This window comes from Rosa rugosa, chromosome 1, assembly GCF_958449725.1.
Source record: "Rosa rugosa chromosome 1, drRosRugo1.1, whole genome shotgun sequence".
Taxonomy (NCBI): Eukaryota; Viridiplantae; Streptophyta; class Magnoliopsida; order Rosales; family Rosaceae; genus Rosa; species Rosa rugosa.
The window spans coordinates 60,610,654-60,634,269 of NC_084820.1; the positions used below are offsets into that span (position 1 = coordinate 60,610,654).

At 37.7% G+C, this 23,616-nt stretch overlaps 2 long non-coding RNA genes and 1 pseudogene across 2 annotated transcripts; all 3 read left to right on the forward strand.

Moving 5' to 3' along the window:
• Positions 1 to 3,268: 3,268 nt before the first annotated feature.
• LOC133722251 (uncharacterized) lies at positions 3,269 to 5,223 on the forward strand. Its single transcript, XR_009852589.1, has 6 exons — positions 3,269 to 3,336; positions 3,520 to 3,565; positions 3,662 to 3,750; positions 3,971 to 4,055; positions 4,714 to 4,771; positions 5,095 to 5,223. It is a non-coding gene; the product is annotated as an uncharacterized LOC133722251 (long non-coding RNA).
• A 15,226-nt stretch (positions 5,224 to 20,449) lies between these two features.
• On the forward strand, positions 20,450 to 21,217 carry LOC133743588 (uncharacterized). The gene is made up of 3 exons (XR_009863158.1): positions 20,450 to 20,697; positions 20,837 to 20,915; positions 21,047 to 21,217. It is a non-coding gene; the product is annotated as an uncharacterized LOC133743588 (long non-coding RNA).
• Positions 21,218 to 22,480: 1,263 nt separating this feature from the next.
• LOC133732024 (probable glycosyltransferase At3g07620) lies at positions 22,481 to 23,230 on the forward strand (annotated as a pseudogene).
• Positions 23,231 to 23,616: the final 386 nt, after the last annotated feature.

Sequence of the window (23,616 nt, forward strand, 5' to 3'; positions counted from 1 at the left end):
GTGACATGCTCAGTTACATGTTCAGTTACATACATTGTAATTTGCATGGTCAGTTACATGGTCAGTTTTATTATATGATCCTATAAAGTATGTATTTGAACTAACAGCATTTCTATTTTAGTATAGCCTATAGCCTAAACAGCATCACAAACGGTCATTATCTCCATATAAATGGTTATGTTACTGTCCATGTCTCTGTATCAAATCACACCAAAATGAAAACACAGCTGCACCAATATCAAATCACACCCACTCAGTACCCTATGTCACTGGGTATGTTACAACATCAAACTAAAATGTAAAGGCAATCATTTATCATCTCCACTCAAAAAAGTTTTAAATCTTCAGTCAAACCAAAACTTGGAGTCGAATTGTTTTGTTTCATAATCAAATCCAGAAATAATTATATCATATTCGACTTATAATTCCAAAACTATGGCACTATCTCAATGTATCGCAAGTAAGTAAGAGAAGTTTATGAGAATCAAGGCTGAAAGATTACCCGGTCGAGGTACACGATTGAAGGTCTGCAATTCTTCAAAACCCTCAAATTTGGGGCTTTTTCTGTGAAGTACTTTTGCAGAGTCAGCGCTGCTTCACCGTGGAGGAAAACAGTCGTCGGAAAATGTATGTGTCTCAGAATGTGGCCGTCGGAGGTGAAGATGAGAGTAATTCTCTATTTCGGAGTAGGTTTGAGCGGTTTTGGACCTTTGAAAATCCGAATTATAATGTGGAGAAGATAAACAGTTATGACTTATTTCACTTCTAGTTAATTGCGAAAGAAACTGACGGTGGCAGTTTTTGTAATTAAGTTGAACTCTAGTGGTAGGTTATGAATATGTGACCTTAATTATCATGGAGACATTTGTGGTGTTTAAATTATAATAAGGCACTTCAAAATAACCTTTTTTATCATTATCCCAAAATCTAATTCTCTCTATCTCTCTCTCTCTCTCTCTTCAATTTTAGTTTCTGGGTTTTGGAATCTATAAAGGCAGACTAGCAATCACTTCAATTGACATGCATAAGATGATCGGAATTGAGTTTGGCTAATAAGTTTAATTTATATACAGCAATGATTTTGTCACGCCCTGATTTTTAATTTTAAACACAATTAAAAATTAATTTATAATCTCATAATTATACATGCGTGATGGTTCAGTCATCAATACAAAATACCTGAAAAACTTTTTCCTTTTAAACCAAGTACATACTCGCTCCGCAGAGTTATATATTACACAAGTTTGTGAATTAAATTGCCACAACAAAATAATAAGTAAATGCTCCTCAGAGCTTACTACCAAACGGAAGTCTTAACAACGGTAAAGTCACAAAATTGGCTTCCTATCGTAAAGCTGCAACTATCGGAACATAGCTTCAGCCACGATTACCCTGACCTGCAGGATTAACCCCTACACCATCGAATAGTGCACCGGGTTACCACACAACAAACCCGGTAAGCTTATGAAAGCTCGTATGAGTAACTCAAAACATAACCCACACAACTCTCACCAAATGAGGAAAACATTTCAACTCGAGAAAAAGGAACACATACCATGCTTCTCAAAAACAATATTCTTTTCCCAAAAGAAAATAATTAACAAATGTCACCCCGTGACAAAATCATATTAATTGAAACTCTGACAATTAAAATATGATAATTCAATCCAACCTGGATAATGAAAATCAACAACACAACAAATCATATTCATTGTTAACCTAACAAATCAAATATGATGCTTCGGTCCAACCTGGACAATAAAAGTCAACTCCGTGACCAAATCATATAAATTGAAACTCTGACAATTAAATATGATAAAGAAGTCCACTCTGGACATTTAAAAGAAAGAATCCCCAAAACTCCCTTTTAAAACACGTACTCAAATCAACAAAAGTCACACCGTGAAAAAATCATATTAATTGAAACTTTGACAATTAAATATGATAAACAAGTCCACCCTGGACATTTAAAAGAAATAATCCCTGAAACTCCATTTTAAAACACGTACTCAAAACAACAAAAGTCACCCTGTGACAGAATCATATTAATTGAAACTCTGACAATTAAATATGATAAACAAGTCCACCCTGCACATTTAAAAGAAAGAATCCCCGAAACTCCCTCACTACTACAAAACTGGGCTTCGTAGACACCTGGCCCAAAGATTCAAAGACGTTTTTTTCTTTGACCGTCCTTGTAACTCATTAGCGACGTAGGATTTTTTAAACCTCCGTGTTTTTCTGTTTTTAGCTGCTTCTTTCTCCAACAAAAAGGAAAAAAAAAATCTCCAATTGCTTTCGTGTTCTCTCTCTCTCTCTCTTCAGACCAAAAAAAAGCAAAGACTGAGCTCTCCAAATCGAACCTTCTCTCATCTCCCTCTCATCGCCACAACCCCCCCATCATTCACATCGCTACAAACCCATCATCCACAAGCACTCCAAATCGACCTTGGACTCACCGTGGCTTCATCGATGGCGTCTGCTCTATCATTCACCAAAGTGTCCCGAGAACATAGTCTTCCGCTTCATCACCACGCACCACCGCTAAGCGGACCTCTGCCATGTGATCAATTGCAACGTAGTGAAGGGCAAGATCTCATACTCGATTCGGCAGGCGTAGGTCACACTCTCTCATCTTTTGCACAAATATACCTCGTAGATCTATAGTATCTCTCTGATATAGGTTTTGTAATCCATGTTCTAGATCTGTTCTTTATAGTTATGTCTTGATTTGAGGTTTGATAAAAATTTGGGAGCTGAGATTTGGAATTCTGAGTTTGATTTAAGAGCTTTCCTCAGGTTCTTTGATTTCTCTATTCTATTTTATTTATTATGTTATTCTTTTCCATCTACAGTTTTGCTCAGGGGCCAAAAAGGAGTGGGTATTTTTTTTTTCATTGCCGTGAAATAGAAGTGAATTAAGAATGAATGTTAGTCATCTGAGTTCTTTGTGTGATTGTCCTATGATTTTATGTTTCATTTATTAAACTTTACACAATACATGTCTGAAGTCTTAACACCTATATTCAATTCATGGGCATAATTAAGTGACTTGTTAAACAATTTGAATGTTATACCAACTGTGTAATAATGCTTATTGTTGGTGTTATTGGCTTGGTCATCTTGGCTGCTGTGACCCTACTTGGTATTCTTGCAAGGGGCTCTTGTTTTTAACACAAGTGTTTTAGCATTGTAGATTAAATACTTCCAATGAATATGCAAACTGTGTATTAGCTTTTGACTTTGGTGATTAACTTGGACAGGGACAAATGGATAAGGTGAAGCTTTTGGATGCAAAACAATCCGCTATAAGTGCTTATTTGGACTGCTACTGAGGTCGAGTGCTTTCTTAAACATGTCAAGGAATTTCCTAGTTTGCTACAAATGATTCATTAATTGTTTTTTGAATTGTTAGATTATTTTTTCTCGCTCTAGTAGTGGAAACTCTTGGTGTGTGTGTGTGTGTGTGTGTATTTTTAAGTTTGACTATATTGTTTTAATTTCTTTGATTCATAGCAGGTTGGGTTAAAAGAGCAATTAAGTTGATAGTGTTATCTGTTTTCAGGTACTTGTTTCTTCACTAATTCGTCTATTTTCTATTTAGTTCTTTGATAACTTTTTCAATTTTGGTTAAAAACTTGAGTTAATGGAATAATTTTAGGGTGAATCACCTGTGAGGTACAAAAAAAGGGACGTATGGGCCGTCGGTGGATAAGTTGGGATGATTTGGGTTTAGATTGAGCCACTTATGTAAGTCCCTCTTTTTCCTCTTTGCTGAACTTACGTTTCTCTATTAAATTGAATGATAGCTTTACAAGTTGAAAACTTGAAACTTAATTTACTGATTTGTGTAGTGTTCATGACTTTATAATGTAATTCATTGCAAATACTCCCATGTTTATGAGTTTAAGTGAATGATCAAGTATTCATATACTCAGATGCTTACTTGCTGTAATTTTATATGTTGTAGTACTGGGAATGAAAGTTTGGTGTACAATGCAACTTTGGGAGTAGAGATGAAGAACTTTGGACATCAAGTAGCAACTATTTTATTGGTTAGTGCTCTCTCGTACCTGAACCTTTGAACTTTTCTTTAAGGATTTATATATTATGTAACATGGATTTGAAACCTGCTCATTAATGGTTTCCTAATACTTATGTTCCCGGAGAGTAAGATAATGCTTAAATTCCTTTTTTTTTTTTTTTTTTCCACATTTTTGTGGTGTATTCCAAGACATTGAAACTGAGAAGCTTTGTTATGTTAGGAAGCTGAAAATGGTTTGCATGACCCATGCATGCCTATGCATATATATTGTAGCTGCATTTGGTCAAGTGAATGCTTGGTGGGTTATGCAGAAATCTATAGTGTATACTAAGTTGGCTTCTGTGGTGGAATATATCCTTTTAAGAAAATTTGAATTTGCTAAACTTGTAAATGCTACTTTAAGGAACATAGATCAGCCATATAGGAGATGCCGCTTCATGGGGTGGTTTATGCTCTTAGTCACACTTTTATGAACAAATTCATATAAATCTACACTCTTATTTCTTAGTTTGATCAATTGTGTCATAATTAGTTTAACTAACCAACTCTCTTTTTTGTTCTGATTTCATAAAGCTTAGTTAGTTGACCAATGTGATTGTGGAGCTATCAATTTAGTACCCTGAATTTTTTGAGTATTGTGAACTGAAAATACATTATGGATATTTCAGGTGATAATTGGAGATTCAACTAGCTCTAATGTGGTCCAAGATTTTTAGGGAAAGTAAGGTAAGAACCTATGAACCAAAAATTACGAAAATTTCATATCTGAACTCATTGAATTCATGAGTCTATTGCTGGGACTTAGTTGTTAGCGATAATAGACATACTTATGACATTGTTGGCTTGCATCTCTCACATACCTTATTATTTAATATTCTAGCTTTCCTGTAGTTTGGCTCACATATTCTAGTTTCCATTAATATGCTGATTTAAATCTTTGGAATCCATGTACTTCAGTTCTATTTGAGAGTATGAATATCGGTTTTGATTGAGAAGGCTTATGTTCGCACTGGTTATCATTCTTTAATATACTTTTATTGATATTGCAGTTCAAGACAAACTCATGATGCTCATGATGTGGATTGAGCGAAGTTGTAGTTAGATTAGATTGTAAATTTTAGTTTAGTGAACTTGGGAAAATAAATCTATGCTCATTGATATTGTACTTTGGATGTTAGATATATAATTTTGGTTACTAATCATGTGTAAATTTGCAGATTTGAATTTTTTTTTTGTGTCATGGAATAGATACAAGGACGTTTTTTCTTCGTCCTCGTATATGTTTAAGGATGTTTTTATGAGATACTATGACATTTTTCTAGTGTCCTTATAGATATTAGATGACGCTCTTTTTAGTTATAAGGACGTTTTTCTAGTGTCCTTGTAGACATTAGATGACATTTATTAATAGAAACAAGGACGCTTTTTCAGTGTCCTTATACACATTTAAGGACGTTTTTTAAACGTCCTAAAAGATGACTTACTATGACTCCTTGATAGATGACGTTTTTTTAGCGTGTCATCTAAAGTTTTTTAGGACGTTTTTCGAACGTCCTTAAATCTATTTTCTGTAGTAGTGCCTTTTAAAACGCGTACTCATGAGCATCAAGTAGCTCCCCGCTACTCCCCATGAATACAATGGCAACAAACTAGAGCTCTATCTGATCGTATCTACTCACCCGACCAAAGGCGTGAAGTCCCGATATATATGCCTAAGGTCACTCCTAGCGACCCTGGATCCTCAAGTCCCCGACCTTCAGATCAAAACATTTCAAAGTGGTCACTCAGGACCAAAATGTTACTCAACTCTCAAAGGAGATGTCACAACCTGTGATCCCTAATCATCAGACCTCCCAGGTCATCAGATCAAAACATTAAGTAGATCGTTCTGGACCCAAAATGTTAAACCAAATCAAAAGGAGATGTCACCCCATGACCTCCGAATCCACAGACCCCCGGTCAATAGATTCAAAACATTAAGCAAGTCACTCTGGACCCAAAATGTTAAATCAAATCAAAAGGAGAAATCACAACCAGTGACTCAGATTTTCAGACCCCCGGTCATCTGATCAAAACATTTTAAATCTCGTTAAAGCAACTCACACCAAATCTTGATACTTTTCAAACAATAGAAATTCTCAATTCCCAAAACATTGTTTCCCGAAAAGTCGCCTCAAAACAACAGAATGAACCCTGTCATACGTACTGTTTAAATCACTCATCAACCCATAAGAATATACATATTTCACGTAAATATATATATATATATATATATATATATATATATATATATATATATATATATATATACACACGTAGTCATTCACTCAGGAATGCCACTAATACCAACTATAGTTTGCAGTTAAATAAATAACTTCCAAAACGATAAGGTAACTTCCGTTCGTAAATGAACATTGTGAGATTAATCACCTCAGAATCCCGCTGCGTCTTCTATACACAACCGAGATAACACACTCACCAATACACACGTAGTCATTCACTCAGGAATGCCACTAATACCAACTATAGTTTGCAGTTAAATAAATAACTTCCAAAACGATAAGGTAACTTCCGTTCGTAAATGAACATTGTGAGATTAATCACCTCAGAATCCCGCTGCGTCTTCTATACACAACCGAGATAACACACTCACCAATAACTGTCCAAGACAACCTCGTCGAGTACCATAGATCAAAACGCTCGTATCAACGAGTAGATGATAATAGGCGAAACAAACTGCGCCTGACATGGCTGGAAATGCCGCCAAGCGCTGCCACAAGTGGTTGCACATGCACCGCCGGACCAAACTCAAAACCACCTTAATCCAACCGTCCAAAATTTCAAGAAAACCAAGTAGAGCAACTTTAATACCTGGGGTTCAAGCCAACTTGGCCTAGATCGCCGCCGATTGCCGTCACAAGCTAGAAAATACTGTTCACCTCGAGTTGCAACTCCATACTGAGAATCGCTCGAAACCACCACCAATGATCGACAAAGGAGGCTGCTGCGAGCTCAAAAAGGATGGTTTGAATCCACGCCGTCGTTGGAATCGCGATAACCGATCAGGTCCGACTGCTCTCGCCTCCTCCGACTTGCAGCGCCGCCATGGGTGAGAATTGTCGCTAGAGACCACCACAGGGAGGCGGCGAGGTTGCTCTGAATTGTTCTATGCTGGTGGATTGGCCGGAGAACGTCGGAATCAAGAGTTATCGTCGGGTAGGGTCGGACGGAAAATTTCGGATCCTAGGGTTTCGAAGAGAGAGAACGGAGAGAAAAGAAATTTTCAAAAACAGAAACTTTCCGAAAATATCAACTTTTCGGAAATTTGTATTTATAGTAATTTCTAAAAATGTCAGAAACTTCCATTGACCATAACTTTCACATACGAACTCCGATTTCCTCATTTCATATATGCACGAACTCGTATCGACGGGCTCTACAAATTTCGTGAAGAAAGTTTTTGGAGAAACCCAACGTATAAAAAGTCAACTTTTGCGCTCCCTAAAATGACGCTTCCTCAATAATTATTCGTCCGAAAATAATTCAACTTCATTCCGGAACCACATACTCGTACCAACAACCAGTGGCGGAGCCAGAAATTGATCTCAACTGGGGCACTTAAATTTTTTTTTTTTTTTAAATTGAAACTTAAACTTAAAATATATCAAAATTTTAATAAAAATAAAATTAGAATAAGGTTAAGGAAAGATCAATCTTTTTTTAAATTACATATTTTATTAATCAAACTTATAATTGTTAGATTTTAGAAAATTTTTCGTAATAGAAATATAATTCATCTTTGAACTTTTGAAAGTATATGAAATAATACTATTAATTTTTTTTTTTGCTGAGAAGAAATAATAGTATTAATGTTAAAAAAAAGGAAAGAAATGAAAAAAATTAGCACATTGAGTTTTGAAATAATAGGATTAATGTTAAAAAAAATATATATATATATATTAACACTTTGCTGGAACCAGCATTCGAACCAGGGACCAGCCTGGCAGCCTCACATATACATATGGCTCTACCACTGCGACAAGGCAGCATCCAGTTAACATAATGTAACTAGCTATATATATACTAAATCTGACTGGGGCACAAGACCGACCGTGCCCCAACGTGGCTCCGCCCCTGCCAACAACCACTGAATTAATTCCAGAAAATCCTTAGAAAATAATAACGAATTTTCGGGGTATTACAGATTTGTTCTATAAGATTTCTGAAAAATTGGGTTTCAACAAATAAAGAGTATTAAACGAGGAACCTAGAGGACTTTTTTCAATTCCAAAAAAACATTGCGAAGAATTTAGCTCAAATTTTGGGAGAGATTATACATATGCTACGCTATTTAAAGGTTTGAGCCAGAAAAAATGATAACAGGGAGAGAACGAGCACAAAACGTTCAAAGAGAGGGATAGAAGAAGAGAAATGAATGGAAAAGAATAATGTAAAGGTTAAGATCTTTCATAACGAAATCTTCAGCGCGGTGGGCGGCGGTACAACGCAGGTCATGCTTCGTCGAGGCTCCTCCAAGTTCAGTGACGTGAAGGCGGGGATTGGATCGGCTGCATCTTGGGAGACTGGATTCGAAGCGGCGTGGCTCAGGCGAGATTGGACGGTGGGTTGCGGTGGTCGGGTCCAGCGGGGGCTTGTGGCGGCAGGGTCGGCATTGGCTTTGCCGGTGTGATCTGGTGTTGGTTTGAGTCGGCGATGGGTTGCGGCGACTCAACTCTAGTGCTAGATTGCAGCGGTCGACGAACAGTGTGGCTGGAGTTGACTTTGGGCTTGGGTCAAGCCATTCGTTGTTGGGCTTGAGTTGGATCTTTCTTGGGGCTATTTATTGGGATGTTATTTTGGGCTGGCTATTTTTTTTAGTTTGTCTCTTCAATAATTCCCTTTGTTAGGGAACTCTATTTCCTTTGTTTTAGGGCTACTATAAGTTTTTATCTTTAGGCTTGCTTATTTACTATGTTTTTTCATAGTCTGTAGGCTTGCTTAAATAAGTGAGTATGGGTACCGTCAAATGATCGGACCTAATCTATGTATCGCTGTGGTTTCCACAAACTCTTTATCTACCCAGAGATGGTAGAGGGAGGATATGTAATGGTCCTTTCTGGCCTGAGTATTAATATATATCGACATGATATTCTTCAAAAAAAAATATATATATATAAAAGAAATATTGTCCCAATTATGGGCAAATTTGGAAGAAACAAAAATTGATTTTCACAGCATTTAATTTATAAAATTGAGTGAAGTCAAAAGACATTTGGCAGACAATAAGTGGGAAATATTGAAAGGGTGAAAGGGGAGGTAGATGAGGGAAGGTTTCTTCATTTAAGTTTTTTCTTTGAGAATGTACTACAATTTTCACCTAACAACATAATATTAAATTTTTTTTTTTTTTTGAGAATGCACGTGATACTAATAATACTAAAACTGGTAATTAGAAATTAGCTCTGAGAGTCTGAGTAAATAATGAAAACAATGGGTGACAAAAGAAGTTTTGGGTTAGAAAAGCTGTATTGTATTTTGTAACAATATTTGAGTTGGTTTTCATTCATTTTCATCATCAATGAGATTATGAGAAGTACAACTATATTATTTGAACTTGTGGTAGGACTCTGTTGGTCCTTACACAAAACTAAGTCCCAAGTCTTAACCAGTCAATGGTTTTCCAATATTTTTTCTTTTGCCAAAAAGGGCCCGTCAAAAAATTGTTTTCTAAGATTAATCGAAAACCCTTTGAATTAATGGTTTGTTTTCCGTATTTATTATATATACAAAAAAGAGTGCGACTTATTCTCAAAAAAAAAAAAAAAGAGTGCGACTTATGTGAAAGTGATCCAAATGAATCCTCATCCATATGCGATTAGTTCTTTGAGTGATCGATGACAATCTAGAGGTTATATAATTAGGACTATTGACTCCAAGTTTTCTATATTTTGAATTTTGTTTTCTTTCCAACCCTAGTAATATCTAAGCCAGTTGTTGATGACCTATGCGAGTGGACTAATAATATTTTACCAAATCATGTATTTTTCTTGCAGAAGGGGTTTTGCAACGAATACTAATACTTTCCCAATTCATGGGCATGAAGATCACTATTTTGAGTGAGTGAATAGTGATGGGTATCTAGTAGCTTTTGGGATCAGATTGGGTGGAAAAATGTTGATTTAAGTTATTAAATAAACTGATATTAAGATGATACATTACTCAATTGTTTTCACTATTAGAGTGTGTTTGGATAACCAAAAAAACGGTGGAATTTAAAGAAAGGTCAGTATTTCAAGATTCCACGTCTCAAAGTCCTCTTTTGGATAAACACTCCATGGTATTTGCAATTCCTGTGTGAGAAAAATCGGGAAAATTGGAGATGGAGATTCCTGACTTCAATTCCGTCAAAAATAAACGGTGGAATTTAAAGAAAGGTCAGTATTTCAAGATTCCACGTCTCAAAGTCCTCTGTTTGGATAAACATTCCATGGTATTTGCAATTCATGTGTGAGAAAATCGGGAAAATTGGAGATGGAGATTCCCAACTTCAATTCCATCAAAAATAGGAGTTTTTCTTGAATTCCATTCAAGCAGGAGATTTGTTTTTCCATCGAGCCAAAACCTCGCGCCTAGCGATAAAATTTCATCTTAGATCAGTTTAATCTAATTTTGATTTCTGAATTCATTGAGAATGAATATTGTTATTTTGATTCTATTTGGAATGAGTTTTGTGATTTTGATGTATAAGGAATGGTTCTGTAATTGTGATGCTAGTGGGAATGGGTTTTTTTATTTTGATGCTCGGATGATTGAGAAACATGAATTACAAGAGATCATGGTTTTGTGATTTTGATGCTCTTATAAATTTATAATCACCTAGAACAAATTCAAAGACATAGCTGCAAATGATATTTTTGTAGAATTCGGCACCCCTCTCTCTCTCTGTATATATCTACTGTGTGAAATTTATGTTCAGATTTGACAGCACCTCCTTATAAGTTAAATTCCATTACCTATAATTTTCCTCTTCTTTCTATTCATTCTTTTCTACTGTTTTTTATAGGGATAATGACCATTTACACAATTTTAGGATAAAAATTGTCTACTTACCCAAACACTCTAAGAGATCATTTCCCTAATACCCAATTAATTATTTTTTTATTCCTTTTATTTATTTTTGGGACATTTTTGCCCTCTCCTTCTTTGTCACTTAGAGAGAGAAGTCATAGGAGACATTGCTGAACTCCGGTGACCGGAATCTGGCGACCGGTGACCGGATTCCGGCGTATGAATTTATTGCCACCTAATAATACCCACTAACCATATTATTGGCCCCCAATAATCACATTATTCCCCCCAATAATCATATTATTGGCTCCCAATAATCTTATTATTGCCCCGTAATAATCTTATTATTGCCCAATAAATATTTTATTGCCCCCAATAATCTTATTATTATCTTCCAAAAATCGTTTTATTGCCCACTAATGATCTTATTATTGCCCAACCAAATCATAATAAACAAAACAATAACTTATACACAGAGGAATCCAAAACGCAGCAACTCAGATCAAAACAAACGATACACAGAGGTTTATCTAAAGCCCTCTTCTCTTCTGTTTCTTATCTAAAGAGTCCTAATCCCTTCTGGGTTTAAGAGACAAGTGAGTCCCCTCACTCTTTTTCTGTACAAATGTATTTCTTGGGTGAATCTGTCAAAATTTTGAAATTCAAAACACCAAACATATATTGAGACAAAATTGACACGAATACCAACAAGCTAGGCTCTCAGATCTACCATGGTTGTGAACGAGAGGGCTACCAAGAGAGCCAGGAGGAAGGTCGCTGCCTCTGCTCCGGTACCACATCTCACCGCAACGACTCTCCGTCAAAAACCTACCCTACCTCCACCGCGGCACCAAAATCCAGACTCTGCTCCCCAATTACTCACTCACCGTGACTTCGTCTCCGGCTTCCGAAGCCTATTTGTCTGTCAATGACTTTCCGGTCGACCCGAATTCGGTTCTGGACGACGAGTCGATGATCATATACACCGTCGATTCTTTAACTTGAGTTTCTGGAGGCTGAAGAAGCTCCGACGACGGCTCCGATCGCTGGAATTTCGGGTCAGCCACACTTGCCGTTCGGGTCGGTTGCGGATCTGCTGAGGAACGGCGAAGCCTCCATGGATGGACGGAGAAAGAGAGAGAGAGAGAGAGAGAGAGAGAGAGAGAGAGAGAGAGAGTCTGATCGGAGGGGAGAGAGAGAAGTTTGTAGTTTATTAATTAGATTAGGGGTAAAAATGTCACTTACGTTTAAATTGGGTAAATGGGAGTAAAATTTGGTTAGTGGGGTAAGTGGGAGTAACTTGACTCAAAATTGGGCATTGGGTCAATATCCCTTTTTTTTTTTTTAAATAAATTATTTTCTACTGTTTTTTTTTTTTTAACTTTGTTAAGGGGAACCCAAAGGCTTCCTAGGCCCAAGATAAACCCCTTCAGCGCATGTGAAATGCTCCAACTGTGCATTGCAGCACAGTGCCTGGCCACTTGACAGTTTCGGGGTTTGAACCTAGGTTGTGGAGCACACCCAACTAGGCCACTTGCAGTGGTTAATTCTTTTCTACTGTTAACTAGTCTTAGATTTTGGCTAGGAAATTACATAGGTTCTTCTTCGAAGGAACAATATAAGAGAAAGGTTGACTTGAATAGAGTTACAAATCGGCTTGCTTAGATGATGTTTGGTTAGATGAGGCACCTGTGATTATCCAGGATGTCCTCTATGAAGATTATTGTAATCTTAATCGAGGTCCAGGCTCTATGTCCCCCTCGAGATATGTTCTAAATTCTAATATAATAAGTCAGGCGTGGGGATGAGCCTCCCAGCTAGGCTGGGTTCCAAACCCCTTTCAAAAAAAAAAAATTGAAAAAAAAATGAAAGTTGGTCAAATTGAAAGCCTTCAAACCTCATCTGTTATTTCAAAAAAGTCCAATGCACATTGGTATTCAAAAAATTCAATGTTATGTACGCATCTACTCACACAAATTTCAAGAAGCATACTTGATTAAGAAATATAGCTTTCGGTGGTTATAGATCTGTAACATTTGATGCCTGTGGAGTCCATTCTTTTGGGTACCTCTGGCTTTGTTAATTTTAGGGAAAAATTTTGTTTATTCCTTGTACTATGACTATATCATCGTTTCAGTCCCTGATATTTTAATTTAATCTGAAAAGTTCCTGATGTCAGAATTTCCGTCCAATAGGTCATCGTCGTTAACTCTCAGTCCAAATCCTCCTTTAAGTCACTGACGTGACAATTGCTTTCACGCCAACTCAGCTCGATAATTGTGAAATGTCCAATATAACCCTATGTTTTTTCTTCTTTTTTTACTATTTTTGTTTTTGCCTTTTCTTCCTATCTTCTTCTTCACACCATCAACTTGTATGGCGTCGTCCTCCTCCTCTCTTCTCCCAGAACTCCCAAGTCACTCACCCACCAACCAACAAAAAACACCAGAAGCGATCACAATCCGGAAAACGAACTCTGGCGTCACCATCCACCACCACTCAAATCACCAAACAAACCAATTTGAGCCTCCAAAATCCAGCTACTCACAAACCCTAGAACCATCGACGGGAATTGACCCACCCACCACCGACAAACCTTGAGACTATGCCCTAACTATTCTACACACATGTAAATTGAACTAAAGCAGAGCTTCTAACTTGCAAGGCCTGACCAAATTGCGATCTGCTTCCCAAATACTCATCTAAATGCTTATAGGCATTCACAAAAGCGGAGCCAACTGAAAGCACCGGAGTGTACTCAAGCCACTCGACAATCTGAGCATCTTGAAACGCATCACTGCCGCACAAGTTCGAAATACGACATAAACAAAGAAACTCATAAACGCCGCCCAGTTTTCGCCTACAAATCAAAGCAAATCGCAAATTGAAAACCTTGAAGACATAAACTAAACGAAAGCAAAGGGAATACGTCACACTTACGATCGGAGAAGTGAAGAATCCGAGGAGAATGGGGAGCGAGAGAGGTGTCGACCGGTATCTCAGATTGATTTGGATTTGGGTAATCTGAATCCAAATTCTCAATTCCAAATCACCATGTCCAAACAAGACCTTAGGGTTTTGGGCAAATCCGATGAGGTTTTTGGATGGTGAGCTCGGTGGTGGTTATGCTGGTGGTGGTGGTGGTAGAGAGCTCGGTGGTGGTGGATTTGGGCGTAAAGAAAAGAAAAGGAAAATAGAATGAAAGAAATTAAAAGGAAAAAAGAGAAAGGAAATTGAACAGGGGTATGATGGACATTTTGCCAACCACCTCGCTTACATGGCGCTGACGTGGTGTCTAATTGTGTGCCACGTCAGCTAGTTAACGAAGCATTTGGACGGAAATGACCTATTAGACTGAAATTGTGACCTCAAGAACTTTTTAGATTAAATTAGAATGTTAGGGACTGAAACGATGACAGAGTCATAGTACAGGGACTAAACAGAATTTTTTCCTTAATTTTATGTTAATTGCTGGAGTTTGTTTAGGATGTTTTTTCAATTTTCGGAAAAACCATGTAAGATGCACCCAAAAGATTTGGACACAAATTTGCATTCATTTAATTACAAAGAGCTTCAAGAAGCTACAAATGGATTTGAGGAAGAATTGGGAAGGGGTTCCTTTGGAGTTGTTTACAAAGGGAAAATAGAAGCTGGTTCTGGTGTTGAAGTGGCAGTGAAAAAGCTAAGCTCTGTGATGCAAGGTGGTGATCTGTGGTAGCTTTTGTTTCCAGCCCTTGGTTTTCTTCTTTGGTTTTGCTATGATTTGTTTATTTGTATTTTCTTTTTTGGGCTAAAGTCTGTTTAGTCCCTGTATTATGTCTCTCTCATCGTTTCAGTCCCTGACATTCCAATTTAATCTGAAAAGTCCCTGAGGTCTCAATTACCGTCTAATAGGTCATTTCCGCGGGAAATTAGGAATTGGCTTTGGGTGAAATGTCCAATATACCCCTCAGTTATTTCTTTTTTCTTTTTTTTCCTTTTTTTCTTTTTCCTTTTTTTTTCTTTTTTTTCTTTTTTCTTTTTCCTTTTTAATTTCATTTTTCCTTTTTTTATTTTATTTTTTTTTTCCTTTTTCCATTTTAATTTTTTTTTTCTTTTTTCTTTTTCCTTTTTAATTTTTTTTTCTTTTTTTTCTTTTTCCTTTTTAATTTCTTTTTTCCTTTTTAATTTCTTTTTTTTCTTTTTTCTTTTTTCTTTTTCATTTCTTTTTTGCTTTTTAATTTATTTTTTTCCTTTTTTATTTCTTTTTTGCTATTTCTTCTTTTTTTCTTGTTCCTTTTTAATTTTTTTTCCTTTTTAAGTTCTTTTTTCTTTTTCGTTTTGCCTACTTTCTACTTCCTCAACCCACCAATTTCATTCCGATCAAACTCCACAACCCATCTGTTTTCCAATCAGCTCGGAAATTCGCCGCTAAACCACTCCCCTCTTGTTTTCACAGCCTACTTCTCTCTCTCCCACTCAAATTCCACTCTCTCTCTCCACATCAAGCCTCAATTTGGAAAATTTTCACTAAAAATTACCATTTTTAAACTTTTCACTGAAAACTACCATTTTTTCAAACTCTGAGGTTTTTGTGTCTTGCTCAAAATGGTGATTTGGATTTTGGGTTTGGTTGAAATGGTGGTTTTTGATGGCCAAGTTGACAAAAACCAGAAGTGAAGAAGAAGAATAGTGATGGAAAAGAAAAATGGTCGCTGGCGTGGAGAACAAGAATTGGGGTTTCGGGTCGATCTGGATTGGTTCGCCGACGTGGCGCTACTGATGCAGCAGAATACGATGGTCATTAAAAAGGAAAAAGAAAAAAGAAAAAAAAAGGAAAAAAGAAATTAAAAAGGAAAAAAGAAAAATAAAAAAAGGAAAAAAGAAATTAAAAAGAAAAAAGAAAAAAGAAAAAAGAAATTAAAATGGAAAAAGGAAAAAAGGAAAAAGAAAAAAAAAGAAATTAAAAAGGAAAAGAAAAAAGAAACAAGAAAAAAAGAAATTAAAAAGGAAAAAGAAAAAAAGAAATTAAAAAGGAAAAATGAAAAAAAGGAAAAAAGAAATTAAAAAGGAAAAAGAAAAAAATGAAAAAAAGAAATTAAAAAGGAAAAAGAAAAAAATGAAAAAAAGAAATTAAAAAGAAAAAAGAAAAAAAAAATTAAAATAGAAAAAGGAAAAAAATAAAAATAAAAAAAGGAAAAATGAAATTAAAAAGGAAAAAAAAAAAAAAAATAACTGAGGGGTATATTGGACATTTCACCCAAGGCCAATTCCTAATTTCCCGCGGTAAGGACCTATTAGACGGAAATTGAGACCTCAGGGACTTTTCAGATTAAATTGGAATTTCAGGGACTGAAACGATGAGAGAGGCATAGTACAGGGACTAAACAGACTTTAGCCCTTATTTTTTTGTATGAAGATTGTTTATTTTTGTTTGAATTTGATTTGAATTCCATTAGAAAAAATTAATCCAAACACAAGAATTCATAATTCCTGTCATTTTATAAATTCCACATTCTTAGAGAACGCCTTCTTCTGCCTTTGTCCCTGTCCGGCTGCGCCTCGGTGCTGGTGATGGCTTCTGGCCTAGCCGGCGCACGATGTGTGTGGTCGGACGGGTGTCCTGTTTCATGGGCGGATCTCAATCTCGAGAGCTAGGTTCGGGAGGTAGGGTTTTGCTCTGTCTCTTTAGGTCGAAGGACGAGGCTGTGTTGTGGCTGTGGGCCGGGATCGGTGGGGGAGCGAGTCGGTGCGGCGATTTGTGGCTGTCCGTGGTCGGCAAGATGGGTTCAAGGGCTGGCTGGAGAAGATCGAAGGCTAGTTGGTAGGGATCGATGGTTTGGTGGACAGTTTGATGGTCGTGCTTCGACGCCGGATGTCGGGCTTCCCTTTTCCGGTTGGTGTCAGGTGGAGATCGTGGAGGTTGGCGCGGCCCTCAGATTGTCGGAGGACGACGGTGAGGTGACGATGGCCAGGCTCCGGTGGAGGGGAGGCACGATCGGTGGCGGGGCAACGCAGCAGCTGACTTGGGCCGGGAGAGTTGGTCATGACCCACTTGCAGATATGGTTTCTTGGGCTGGGATTCTGCATATGGGCCCGATCTGGGCTGGAGCTGGGGGTTGGGTTCACTTCATGGGCCCTGCCTCAGGTTTTATTTTATTCATAGTTGTTATTTACTTATGTTGTTTAGTTTATTTGCGCTTATTGCGAGTAATAAGTCCCTACACAATATGTGTAGGGTTAGTCGGGCTTTGTGCCTGTGTGTACACTCAAAGTGCCTTATCTGCTCTGGGTAGGCGGCGAGTTCCTTACTTTGTCAAATGGTCGCTAACTCCTAGTGGCAGGGTGAAGCTACGCGTCGTCGGATTTATCTTCCGGCGGCAACATAGTAGGAAAGCTGTGAGTATGGTAATTATGCTATGTTGTAATCGAGTTAAATATCGAGTTATCTTTCCGTTATGTCACCGCTATGTCGAAGCAAATAGAGTCGACAGTAGAGCGCTCTTTGCTAATTGGTGCCTTGTTGAATACCGTTATTTGGTAGAGACTCATGATAGGATTTCAGGATATTCTCTATATGCTTATTGTAATCAGGGGTTTAGGTTTAATGCCCCCTTTTGTATTCAACAGTTTCATTAATCAAGGCTTGAGGGCAGCCGCACCAGCCCTTTATTCAAAAAATAAATAAATAAATAAATTTCACATTCTGAAATTCAAACATTTGAATTCCCAATTAATGAAATTTAAAATCATGAAATCGTAATTCCCATGATTTGATAATATCTATGGAAATTGAAACTATTTTATCCAAACGTACCCCTAATGATGATAGTATCTACCTCTAGGATTTCAATTTTCTCCATTACTTTTCTCATTCATTTAATCGGGTCGTGTAATATTAAGATTGAAAATCAATTTTTAGATTAACTTTTACACAAGTTTAGACAATTAGAACTCCAACAATACCCGCTCCGGCAGGCAACCGATCCACTCGTATGGGTTCCTTCCCTCCTGCGCCTGAAAAACCTCGTGTTAGGCTTTTGCCCCGGCCACTACCACCGCCATCTAGCTAGCTAGCTAGTGGTTAATGTCTTATCTATTTCCATACTTCTGTGCTATCATGAGATATATATGTCATTTGTGGGTCTCATATATTTAATCCCACATGTCGGTCGGTACATTATGTTGAGAATGCGAATTGTATCAATACAATTATCCTTCGAGAGGTTAGGTTTTTTGATATAGTTAGATAATTAGATAATTATCGATTTAATTCATTCTTTGTGTCCGTAATTTTTAAAGTGCAGTTCAACAAACTAATAGTTTCGATCACAAATTCATAATACAAGAGCGAAGACTGAATAAAGAAGATTAGAGTAGACACTGCTACTCTTCCTCCTCTACTATACTAACAACACAATCCATAAAAAATAAAAAATTACTGATACGAAATTTAAATGGGAAAATGAAGACTGTCAATCCAAAATTATTTGCACGTTAAATAGAACTATTTACCTCTTCAATAATTGGCGTAACTTGGGGAAACAGATTAGATTAAAGAGAAAAATTCAGGTACCGTCCCCAAACTATTCTGCCAAGGCCAATTTGATACCCGAACTCTCAAAAGTATCAATGTGATACCCAAAGACCTAAATTGGCATCAACGTGATACTTCCGTCAAAAAAATCAAACAGTTCCGTCTGTTTGCTGACGTGGCAAACAAGTCAGAAAAAAAAGAAAGAGAAAAGACCAAAATGACCCTGATGTTAAATCTCATCACCAATTTTTTTTTTTTAAATCTTCTTCTGGGTCTGCTTCTTCTTCGAGCTCGGTGGTTGAGTGAACGACCGACACCAGCAAAGGCTCACACTCTCTCTCGCTCTCTCTCACTCTCTCTCTCTCTGCCGAAACCAGCAACCATAACAGAGCATTCCTTCTCCAAGATGGTTCTCGCTCCACAGGACATCAATTGACCCCAGACCACGTCCCACGCCTTCGCCTCTTCCTTGCGCAGCTGTCGGTGGTAGCCTTTCGCCGGCTCTTGAGCCGTACACGGCGGTGGAACACGAGGCCGGTTTGAGCTCGTTTTGGTTCCAAGCTTGATATCTCAAGCTACCGGCCATCAATCCTCACCAAACTTCATCCTCGAGCTCGCCTCAACCTCCAGAAGCTCCCAGAAGTGCCCTTTCACGGAAGCGCTGCGCGTGGTGGCGGCTGGAAGCCAGACCCGATCAAAATCGAAACCGAGCTATCGACCCGGATATCTCGAGCTACAGACCACCATTTCTTGTGATTCTTGAACTGAGGGGATTGCCTTGAGTTGCTGAACAAATATCCAGAAGGAATCGAAGCCATTGGTGGAATTTTTTACGTCGAACTCAAGCTCGCCGGATTCTGGAATTTTTCCGGCCACCGAAACTTTCGATCCAGATATCTCTAGCTGTAGACCATCGTTTCCTGTGATTCTTGAACCATTGAGTTCACCTTGAAGTTCTGAACAATTATCCAGAAGGGATCGAAGCGTATAGTTGAAGTTTTTAAGTCGAATTCAAGCCTCGCCGGTTTCTGCAATTCTTCGCCGGTTTCTGGAAAATTTCCGGCCACCTCGACTGTTTTAGGTAATTTCGACCACTTCCGGTCATTTCCAGCTTACATGATAGTTATGAAAGTTCTTAAATCTTCTTCTGGGTCTGCTTCTTCTTCGAGCTCGGTGGTTGGATGCTGAGAAATTGAAGAGGATGGGTTGGGTTGGCGGCGGCGGCGGTAGAGGGTGATAGGAGAAGCGGAGTTCGGCAGGGATATGGAGTTGGGGTTGGCGGTGAGGTCGAGGCAGGAGATGAGGGACTTGAGGGAGGGGTCGCGGTCGATGAAGGCTGGGAGAAGGAGAGGAGAGGATATCAGTGGGGTTAGTGATGGTTTGGGTGGTGGAGAAGGAGAGGAGAGAGAGGAGGTGGAGAGAGAAGAAGAAGAAGAAGAAGAAGAAGAAAAAGAAATGAATTAAAAAAAAAGAGGGTAAAAAGTCTATTTTGCCCTTTTTTTTTGCTCACGTGCTTGCCACGTCAGTAAACAAACGGAGCCGTTGGATTTTTTTGACGGAAGTATCACGTTGATGCCAATATAAGTCTTTAGGTATCACATTGATACTTTTGAGAGTTCGGGTATCAAATTGGCCTTGGCAGAATAGTTTGAGGACGGTACCTGAATTTTTCTCTAGATTAAATACTGCTACTCTTCATCACAATCCATAAAAAAAATTACTGATACGAAATTCAAACTTGAAAACGAAGACTGTACGTCAATCCAAAATCAAAAGCATAATTTGCACGTGATAGAACTTTTTACCTCTTCAATAATTGGTGTGACTGGTGGAAACAATGGGTTATTTTATGACCCGGAGTGGATACGACAATTCCTCAGCACAAAGTCCCTACAAGTAGCTAGCTACTCTTATAAATACCAGAGTTTGTTACAAGGTTCAGTACCAATCCATTAATCAATTATACAGAACACGCCTCTTCCTAATCCTCCCCTACCATCAATCTCCCAAAGCCAGAAGCGCCATCTTCATTTTCCATCATCAATTCTTCTTCATTATCATCATGAAGGTATGTGTGAGTTTCTGGCAAATGATGCATATATATGCATTGTGGCAACATATAGCAAGCACTTCCAATTCAATTCTGGTCGTTTTGATTTCTGGGTTTTCTGCCAATTCTGAAAGCTCTCCTGTGTTTTGCTTTGCAGCAAAAGATGGTGATCAGCCTCTCTGTGCACGACGAGAGGTCTCGATCCAAGGCAATGAGGACAGCAGTTGGAGTTTGTGGTAAATTACAACACTGTTCTTGCTCTCTTCTGTCTAATATCTCCTTGTTTTTTCAATCATCCCCATAATTAATTGCTCTAGTTCTTGAAAATTAACTTAAACCCCCATTTGGGTGCTGATGGAAATAACAGGGGTGGATTCAGCAAGTCTGCTATTGGACAAGGACCAAATTGAAGTAACAGGAAATGATGTTGATGTGGTTTTGCTCACAACACGACTCGCTCAGAAAAAGAGTCAAGTGCGCTAATCCTATGGTCGTCAGTGTGAGCCCTGTCAAAGAGGAGGGGAAGAAGAAGGAGGAGCCTAAAGTTGAGCAAATCATCTTCGGATGTCCTCAGACTTACCCATGCCAGTGCCCGCCATATATATGTACGTACCAGTGCTATGAGCCAAGCCCCAGTTGCTCCATTCTGTAATAATAGATGAATGTTAGACCCTTCATTCCAACAGTTATTTAGATTAATAATTTAGTATTATGGTACTACATATGAGACAAGCTATGGTACCTACCATTATGAGAACAAAAATTTGAATAAAAATTTACAAGTATTTGAACCAAAATTACAACATTGAGAACAAAAGTTATCATATTCATTTACACTATTTACAACATTGAGAACAAAAATTACAACATTGACAACGAATTTGTTCAAAACTTGTAAAAGTGTCGTAAGAGGTGTAATTACCATTATTAGAACAAAAGATTACACAAAGTATGACTCAAATTACAATTTTGAGAACAAATTTGTTCTCACTTTGTAAGTGTGGGTATGGGATACATACCAGCACACTAGAATTTCCCACTACATATATGGTTCCCTTCGATGAAATATCGATCATGACTTACCCAGTTGCTTTATACCAGTGCTATGAGCCAAGCCCCAGTTGCTCCATTATACAATAATTGATGAATGTTAGACCTCATACCCTTTACTCCAACAGTAATATAGATTATTATGGTACTACATATATGGTTCCCTTCAATGAAATATAGATCATGGCTTTGTTTTTCTGGGATTAGTACAACTAGCAATTTTATGCAGATTTAGAGTTTCCATTTTTCAATCTGTGTTATTTCTCTGAGCTTTGTTTTTATGTTTACCAATTGGGGTCCTTTGGATGCAATTGGATTTGAATAATGGAGGGGAAGACTTTAATGAAATGCACAAAATAAGGCGTTGTTTTTTTTTTTTTTTTTTTTAAATAAGGGCAAAATAAGGCGTTGTTTGCTAGCTATTAATTTGCACTACGGGTACAAAATACCATCTTTAGTTGGAGACAAAGTGAGAATTTTCCCCGCAGTTTATAGGCAATTACCCTGTGCTTACGCTTGGACTAAATAGAAGGAAAATCGAAAGGGGTTATGGAATCACTAATAAAAGCACCACTTGTTCCACCTGTTCTTATCAGAAAGACAGAAACAGAGAAAAAAGCACCACTTGTATTATTGTGTACCTGCTCATGCTGAAAGAAATGATTGAATAAATCAAATACTGATCAGTGAAGGAAAGTGAAGATAATGATGGTTTAGGACGATCAGAGGCCGGCGACATGCATGACTCCCAATCATTCGTGTACTATGCACTGCGAACACCTCCGAGCACTTCAACCCTAGGAAAGATGCATCATTTCCCGAAATCAATCTTAAAACAGGTGAAATCACAGGTCTAATTGGAGGCTTGCTCCCCTCCAAGCGTTCTATCCTAGCCTTCTTTGCAGGACGAATGCATGACGAATCAGACCATTGCTTTTCCAGCACTGGAAAGAAAAAGATAAAGATTTACTGGTTTATGAAACACTCCCCGAGAAATTTTTGTACCATGACATGTTGAAGAAAAGCAAGTATTGCATTTGCCAAAGCGGTCATGAAGTGGCTAGTCCAGGGATCGTAGAGGCAATTTACGCAGAGTGTGTTCCAGTTTTGATTTCACAGCATTATGTTCTTGTTGAGAATATATACATCTCACATGGAAAAAAATGGGACCTTGCCTATGGATTTATAAGAGTTTGGGTCACTTCATCATTGCCAATTAGTTTTAGATGTGAACCCTAGATTACTTTATCAGTTCTGCCTTTTAATTAGTGATGTTCTAGATTGGGAGTCCTTTTCTATTCAAGTATCTGTGAGTGAAATACCACAACTTAAGGAAATCGATCTTAATGGGGATTCCTGAAGAGAAGTCTCATGCAGGAAAGAGTGAAACAAGTGCAAAGGCGCGCATTTTGTGGTGAACAATCCCCCCAAGAGATTTGATGTTTTTCATATGATAATTCATTCAATCTGGCTTAGGAGACTCAATGTACGCATTTATTGAAGGCATTCAATATGAAACAATTAACCTCTCATTAAATAAGAGATCCTTATTTTGAAGTACAAATTAAATAACAAAAACACAAACAAAATAATTCTACAATTGATCACAAACACCACTCCACACCAATCGGGAGCGGGAAGGTTCCGCATTAACTATGAAATTGTTATTTAAAGACTAGTGAAAAATAAAAATTAGAAAAGACGCTATAAGAACTTGTGCATGCAGTATAACACAAAATGGATAGCTAGTATCATGTTGAAAGAGCAGACAAGCCGAAACTAAAGTCTCTACACACGTAGCTGTTTGAAGGTGCACCCACTGTTATTACACAAATTGCTAGTAACATATTGATGAAAGAGCAAACAAAACCAAGTTTACTAACATAA